At 31.9% G+C, this 8973-nt stretch overlaps 1 long non-coding RNA gene across 1 annotated transcript; it reads left to right on the top strand.

Annotated features, from left to right (window-relative positions):
* Window positions 1-561: 561 nt before the first annotated feature.
* LOC131634829 (uncharacterized) lies at window positions 562-1149 on the top strand. The gene is made up of 2 exons (XR_009293676.1): window positions 562-855; window positions 956-1149. It is a non-coding gene; the product is annotated as an uncharacterized LOC131634829 (long non-coding RNA).
* Window positions 1150-8973: the final 7824 nt, after the last annotated feature.

The raw sequence follows: 8973 nt of genomic DNA, 5'->3' as shown, positions 1-8973 counted from the left end.
ATTATGAATAAGAAACATTATTCTATTTTAGATTTAATTTTTAAATAAATGTGTTGCCTCTTCGTCAGTCATCACTATTATTTCTATTAAATATATATATATATATATATATATATATATATATATATATATATATATATATATATATATATATATATATATATATATATATATATATATATATATATAATTTAGAGAAAACAATAATTTATTCTCAACATTTCCTTTTTAAACCTAATAGTTCGTATTCATTCTCATAATCTTATACAATTTACTCATTTCTACAAGATATGTCCTATAGAGAACGCATAAATCATAATATGAGAATGTTATTTTTATGTGAGAACATGTGAATGAATCTGAACCATTACATTTTAAAATAAATAGTGTAGATTATGTGTTATTCTTTTTTCTCTCCTTGATCAATATATATATATATATATATATATATATATATATATATATATATATATATATATATATATATATATATATATATATATATATATATATATATATTGAAAGTTAAAAAAAAAAAAAAGAAAAAAGGGTGAACTTTGATGACCATGAAAGGTTTTATATGAGATATTTACTAAAGTTAAGTGATCAATTGAGCCCATTGTTGTTCTATTGAGTCATTTAACAATAACCCCACTTCAATGAATGGCTTCTCTTAACTCTTAAGGGCTGAAAACTTTTTATTTAAATTTAAAACAACATCCCATTGTTTAGTTATAGTGGTCATACAACTTTCTACTTATTAAATTAGAAGGAGGAAAAATATGGTTCAAATTAGTAGTTTTCTAAATATTTTGATCTTCTTTTTGTTTCTATGTATTGTCACAAACGTTGAGGGTAAATATATCTTAACACCATTATAAATTTTCAAATTTATCTTATATTCATTAAATTTATTGTTTTTTATGATTTCTTTTGTTCTTATTTGAAATTATAGGTTATATTCGGTGCCAAATAAACCAGGATTGTCCAAGATATTTTTGTCCCCCTCCTTTAACTCCAAAATGCGTTAAATATTTGTGTAAATGTAAGTAAGTGTAATAATGAAGTTTGTAAGTTATTCTACGTTACTTCTAATAATGTATAATTTTATTTTAAGTTATAATATTGGTATACTTTTAATTTTCATAACACTTTACCATTTGATTTCTTTGACAAAGATATTATGGAAGTAAAAAAAAGTTATGATCAAACAACAACGTTTTAAAGTGTTGTAGTAGGGAATCACACGACAACACTTTTTTACAAAAGCACTGTTAAGTTTTATTCCAATTTTTTTAATATCACACGCCAACTCTTTTTTTATTAATAGTTGTTAATGTTAAGAGTTTTTCTTTAAAGCGTTATAAATTTAATTTTGTTTAATTTTTTTTTAACACCAGAGAATAATATTGCATTCAGAAAATATATCTGATATCAGTTACAAATTCATCACATATATATATTAAAGAATTCCTGAAAATAACGAATCCATAATACACATTCATAAAATAATTCCACAATTGTAATACATCCATAAATTAGAAACAAACTTTTTGAATGAAGAAAAAATTACAATAGATACCCGAATAAAATTTGATAATTAAAAAAGAGTTACCTAATGATAAAAGGGATAAATCTGATCATAATTTTATAGTTATGAAAAATAGTGATAAGAATTCGGTGAGAGATCCGTGTGATGGTTTTTATTTGAAGAAAAATAATATCTTTTAGAATAGGTTGGTCTCGACTTTTTAGAAGCCCAAGACTAATAGTACAAATAGACCCCTAATAAAAAACTAAACAACTAACCTTGATTATTGGTCATATAATAATTTTAAAATATTTAATTATAAAAATAAATATTGTTTAAATTTTACATTAAAGACAGGATCATCTCATACAATTTGGAGGTTCGGTTGCAATTTTAAAAATTTATCCCTAATAAATAGAATGGAAAAAAAATTTAAAAAAGATATTTTATTTAAAGTGTAAATAATATTAAAATTTATAAGAAAAAAATATCTATAAATATTTTAAACAAACCAGTTCGATTCAATATGCTGAAGGAGAGATTACCAAAGTTGTGGCAACCAGAACAAGGCATCGATATTTCTAAGATGGCGGAAAACAAGTTCTTGTTTCAATTTTGGGATTTGGATAGAGTGTATCAGGGAGGGCCATGGCTACTTGATAACTTTATGCTTATCTTATGGAAGATAAATTTTGGAGATGAGCCTCTCACCTTGCTGGTGAATGAAGTTGAATTGTGGGTGCAAATTCACTAACTTACGTTTGGCTTCATGAACGAAGAGGTCGGTGTTCTTATCGGTAATCACATCGGTAAGTTCATCACCTATGATGAAAAGAACGGCTATGGAACTTGGAGGAGATATATGAGAATCAGGATTGCTATCAATGTGCAAGAACCACTGAAAAAAGATGGGCATTTGAGCGGCTCGGAGGCGACGTTATTCATATCAGCTTCAAATACGAGAAGCTGGGAACTTTCTGTTTTCTTTGTGGTATTTTGGGACATTTTGAAAACTTCTGTCCAAAATTCAACAAGGCCACAAGCAGAGGGGGAGAAAAACCGGGGAAATACTTTACGTGCCGAAAATGGTTCTCTTGGTGGCAGCACTAACACGGGCAAGTGGTTGAGAGGTGGAGGTCGAGGTGCTGGTAACATATTTCAAAATACTCGTGCAGATGGGCGTCACACAGATAATTCTACTTTCAACTCAGCTCTGAATGCCACTAATATCAATCATTCTCGTTTTGGTAAAGTGCTGATAGATAGAGATCCCACCTCTAAGCTATTAGTTTTTTACAAACTTGGAGATGCTACTGAGACTCATTCAGGAGGAAATCAAAATTGAACTCGTTTAAAGCCTTCGGATAAGATCGAAGCTGCATCGACAAATACTCCTTAGATGCTTAGCTTGTAAATGATAAGACTGTGACTCTCCCAATCATCAATACGGAGTTGGCTGTATTATTAAAAGAGAAGGTTGTTGTAAATTTTTGGGGCACACCGGAACATGATCGTGTCGTCAACAAATCGGCAAATTCAGTGGTGATGCAGTATGTCGTCCTCGGTTTTTTTGTGGGATGCGAACTGACTCTTCTTTTTATTTTTGAATCGTGAAAATCAGAGAGTCGCCACCGACTTTTATTTTATCCAATTAAGGAAAGGTTTATAAAAGAAACAGAAAAAGACCTTAAAGAGATTTTGGGTTCGGGGGTAGGTTATACAAAGGGAAGGTGTTAGCACCCTTTGTATCCATGGTTATCCATGGGCTCTTAATTGCTTAGCTCACTTGTTTGAATCGTTTGTCTTGCTTTGAAATGCTTGTATGTGGTTTTAAATATTTTGTAGAGAGTTAACTTTGTAATGAACCTTGTGCGGATGTATACAAAGTGTTTATCTTTCGAAAGATATTTTGATGGTTTGAAAAAGATTTTTAACTTCGTAATGATCCTTGTTTGGATATATACAAAGTGTAGTCTTTTGAAAGTTTTTTTTGAAAAACAGTGATGTCGAAAAGCTTTTGTTATTTTTGATTTAGGTTCTATTTCTTTAGAAAACTTTCCTTGACTGGGTACAGAAGAAATTTGAATTGTATTTGAAACAGTAAGTTTTGATTTTGAAAAGAGTAACAGAGGGATTACCCTAAGAGGTGCAAGTGTGATTGTGATTTATTTTCAGATATGTTATCTTTGAAATTAGTGATCTAGTGTAACACCCCAAATCTATCCAACGAATATTTAATAAAATCAGAGTGCGGAAATTCAACATACAATTGGGATGTCACATTCAACGTAAAACAAGAAACAACTTAATCACATATATCATAGATACATAGCACATAACTCGGATGAACCGATAAAACCTGTTTACTCTTTTAAAAAAATAAAACAACTTTTATTAATAATAATAATAATATCAATTATTCAACTTCACTTCGCATAATATTTTTATTAAACTAAAACAACTTCACCAACATCATATTACTTCATAAATTCCACTTAAAAGTTAACAACTTATAGTTATAACAACAATTAAAAGACAATCATTCATCCCCCGAGTGCTACGTATCAGAGCAAGACCCAACTCGAATTAACAGTAACTAAAGACTTCATAAAATCACTTCAAACTTCCACCGCTGTCTTGAGTACCTGTCCATTTCCCATGGTAGAGAAACATCATTCAGAAGGGGTGAGATATCCAACAATATAAACAAGCGTATGATAAATAATATATTAAGATTAGATCATACAATTTCACCACTTCATACTTATTCAAACAACAGTTATAATAACAAATAGCAACAACGGTTATAATAATTATTTACCAACAACAAGTATAATAACAATTATCAGTAACAAGTATAACAACAACAACTTATAACAACAACAACAACTTCAAATGCGACTCAACTGTGCAAATGCATGTGGTACCATTTGGAGTAAAACTCCCAACTTAAACATATGCCAGGTTATCGAGGCATTTCAACAAGGCGTAAGCCTTCAATGTGGTGCCATAAAGGCCAAGGCATAAGCCTTCAACTTTTCAACGTGGTGCCATCAAGGCCAACTTAAACAATGCAAATGTATGCATGCAACAACAACCACAACGTCACAACACAACAATGCAACAACCACAAACAACTTAATCAACCTTGGTCATAAGACCTGCAACTTAATCAACGCATCATCAATAACTTAAACAACATTGGTCATAAGACCTGCAACTTAATCAACGTATCTACAACAACAGCCAGAACAACAACAACGAAAACAACAACTTAAACATGCATCAATTGCATCAACTTAATCATTACAAAACAGCCCCTAAACATCTAGGTACTAATTCTTCAATTTATTAATTAATGTACTACCAACAATTCTTATCATTCTAATTCCAATTCTACTATTCGTTAATTCTATTATTAATTCCAATTATGCTACTAATTCAGCCTGTTACATATATCATCGTTATTACTACTGCTATTTCTTCTTCACACCAATTCCATCCTTATACAACTTAATCCATTAACTACATATCTCATCACTAAGAATCATCACTATAATTTCTACTAATTAAATTAATCAATTCCAATGTTATAATATTCTAATTAATTTAAACCAATTTCTTCACTAATAATAATTATAATTCTTTTTCAACTTAATCCTACTAAGGCTTGATCCCAACAACCAACATAAAACATCAACAGCCAGAAATCAAAACATATTTCTAAAACTTGTATAGCACGCGCCACGAACCTCTCTTTGCGCCGCGAACACCACAGAAACCTTCAGTTCGCGCCGCATCCAAACCTTGGCGCCGCAACCTGAGTTTTACAAAAATTCTTACCTGCGCTAACAGCATCTTCCAACAAAATTAAAACTCAATTTTCTTCCTTCGATTCCAGTACAATTCAATTTCGACCATCACAGGAACATAGCAATATTATAGTTATACTCCACCAACATCTAGCAATTTTCTACAACTAATTCCTCAATAATAATAATTATAAACCCTAGGTTAATTTCCCACAATCATTGATTGAACTTTTATAACCTTATTCACCGACGTCAATCAAAAATTTTCCTGCGTTTTGCTGACGGAAATTTCACTCAAAAACTCATTCTCTTCAACTTAATTACTTTCCAGACAGTCCTTAACATAACTCCTCGCTCCCAAACTTTTTATAACTCGAGAGCCAATTCTTTCGGTGAACTTCAGTTTTCGAAACACCAAGATAATAATCCTCTCTGCAACTTCCAACTAAAACACATCTGAGAAGCAACGCTTCTCCCCCAGTTTGCTCAAACTAATACCTGCAACAACCAGAAAACAACAAGTACTGACAGTGTTTCACACACTTGTCGCGTACAGAGGAATAAACAACATTAGACGACTCTGGTCGGACAGACCGAACCGCTCTGATACCACTCAACTCATCATTGACCAATGACTTACAAGAAATCCTATTTCAATCAGCACTATTTACAAGGAAACACAACACTTTGGCACATCACGCTTTAGCTGCGCAACTCTGATCATCCATCTTAATTCACCGTCCTCATTAGAGTTTCTATCAACTTATAATTTACAAGCTTTACCTGAGCCTCAATTTTTTTTCCTCAATATTAAACGCTTTCTATATCATCGAGATAGTAAAATAAGTCTATAACATCCAATACAATTCCGTCTACTATCAACAAGAGATTAAGGGTGATCAAGTCCTTAATTTGTCAATAAATATCCGACAATCGTAATGGAGTATAACCATTATTACAAACTACAAAATGTTCCTTCAGAAATTGCACTCACACCACCAAAAGTATCATAGTTTAACATCTGCAAAACCATCTGAATCCGCTAACACCGACGTCTTACAACTCCATACTACCACACGCCTTGTAATACTATTAGAACAAAATTCCCTTGTGCTATTATCATCAGCACTCCTCATTCTTGAAGTTATGCTCTTCGTACTTCTAACAACTGCAACAACTCTTATAATTACTTACTAACAATCCATAACAACATCTATAATAATCCTACACTTAATCATTGTCCCTTCGTCAACAGTTGACATGATATCTACTCAAACGGACAATTTCATTTCTTTCCAACATAATCCTGCCACCAATAAATTTGTTACAGATGCTGCCACTATTTTTATAAGAAAATTCATGTCGTTAGCTTTCCAACGCTTCAAACGAAACTCAAATCGGACGTCTAGAACTCCAGTTATGAATTTTCGAAGTTTCACAACGATTCAAAAATTTTCCTTATACAATTTAATTAAATAAATAATTAAATTCCGGGAGTTACAACTCTCCCCCACTTAGAATATTTTCGTCCTCGAAAATTCTATCCACCAACTCCTACCTCAACTTCATTCCACATCATCATTTTGTCAGGTCATTCCCATAATAACCTCAAAGTAACCAATTTAATCAACTTCGTGATATCTCAGAATATCACTCGCCACCTACGGTAACCAACAACAACATTACTGCAACAACGACTAAATTATTATAATACTAATCTGACAACATAACTTGACCGATAACCACTAATGTAACACCCCAAATCTATCAAACAAATATTTAATAAAATCAGAGTGCGGAAATTCAACATACAATTGGGATGTCACATTCAACGTAAAACAAGAAACAACTTAATCACATATATCATAGATACATAGCACATAACTCGGATGAACCGATAAAACCTGTTTACTCTTTTAAAAAAATAAAACAACTTTTATTAATAATAATAATAATATCAATTATTCAACTTCACTTCGCATAATATTTTTATTAAACTAAAACAACTTCACCAACATCAAATTACTTCATAAATTCCACTTAAAAGTTAACAACTTATAGTTATAACAACAATTAAAAGACAATCATTCATCCCCCGAGTGCTACGTATCAGAGCAAGACCCAACTCGAATTAACAGTAACTAAAGACTTCATAAAATCACTTCAAACTTCCACCGCTATCTTGAGTACCTGTCCATTTCCCATGGTAGGGAAACATCATTCAGAAGGGGTGAGATATCCAACAATATAAACAAGCGTATGATAAATAATATATTAAGATTAGATCATACAATTTCACCACTTCATACTTATTCAAACAACAGTTATAATAACAAATAGCAACAACGGTTATAATAATTATTTACCAACAACAAGTATAATAACAATTATCAGCAACAAGTATAACAACAACAACTTATAACAACAACAACAACGTAATAACAACAACAACTTCAAATGCATGTGGTACCATTTGGAGTAAAACTCCCAACTTAAACATATGCCAGGTTATCGAGGCATTTCAACAAGGCGTAAGCCTTCAACGTGGTGCCATAAAGGCCAAGGCATAAGCCTTCAACTTTTCAACGTGGTGCCATCAAGGCCAACTTAAACAATGCAAATGTATGCATGCAACAACAACCACAACGTCACAACACAACAATGCAACAACCGCAAACAACTTAATCAACCTTGGTCATAAGACCTGCAACTTAATCAACGCATCATCAATAACTTAAACAACATTGGTCATAAGACCTGCAACTTAATCAACATATCAACAACAACAGCCAGAACAACAACAACGAAAACAACAACTTAAACATGCATCAATTGCATCAACTTAATCGTTACAAAACAGCCCCTAAACATCTAGGTACTAATTCTTCAATTTATTAATTAATGTACTACCAACAATTCTTATCATTCTAATTCCAATTCTACTATTCGTCAATTCTATTATTAATTCCAATTATGCTACTAATTCAGCCTGTTACATAGATCATCGTTATTACTACTGCTATTTCTTCTTCACACCAATTCCATCCTTATACAACTTAATCCATTAACTACATATCTCATCACTAAGAATCATCACTATAATTTCTACTAATTAAATTAATCAATTCCAACGTTATAATATTCTAATTAATTTAAACCAATTTCTTCACTAATAATAATTATAATTCTTTTTCAACTTAATCCTACTAAGGCTTGATCCCAACAACCAACATAAAACATCAACAGCCAGAAATCAAAACATATTTCTAAAACTTGTATAGCACGCGCCACGAACCTCTCTTTGCGCCGCGAACACCACAGAAACCTTCAGTTCGCGCCGCATCCAAACCTTGGCGCCGCAACCTGAGTTTTACAAAAATTCTTACCTGCGCTAACAGCATCTTCCAACTCATCATTGACCAATGACTTACAAGAAATCCTATTTCAATCAGCACTATTTACAAGGAAACACAACACTTTGGCACATCACGCTTTAGCTGCGCAACTCTGATCATCCATCTTAATTCACCGTCCTCATTAGAGTTTCTATCAACTTATAATTCACAAGCTTTACCCGAGCCTCAATTTTTTTTCCTCAACATTAAACGCTTTCTACATCATCGAGATAGT

This window comes from Vicia villosa, unplaced genomic scaffold, assembly GCF_029867415.1.
Source record: "Vicia villosa cultivar HV-30 ecotype Madison, WI unplaced genomic scaffold, Vvil1.0 ctg.001361F_1_1, whole genome shotgun sequence".
NCBI classification, from domain to species: Eukaryota; Viridiplantae; Streptophyta; class Magnoliopsida; order Fabales; family Fabaceae; genus Vicia; species Vicia villosa.
Note: the sequence above shows the minus strand (reverse complement) of the source record. Positions and strands in the feature narration are given on the sequence as shown.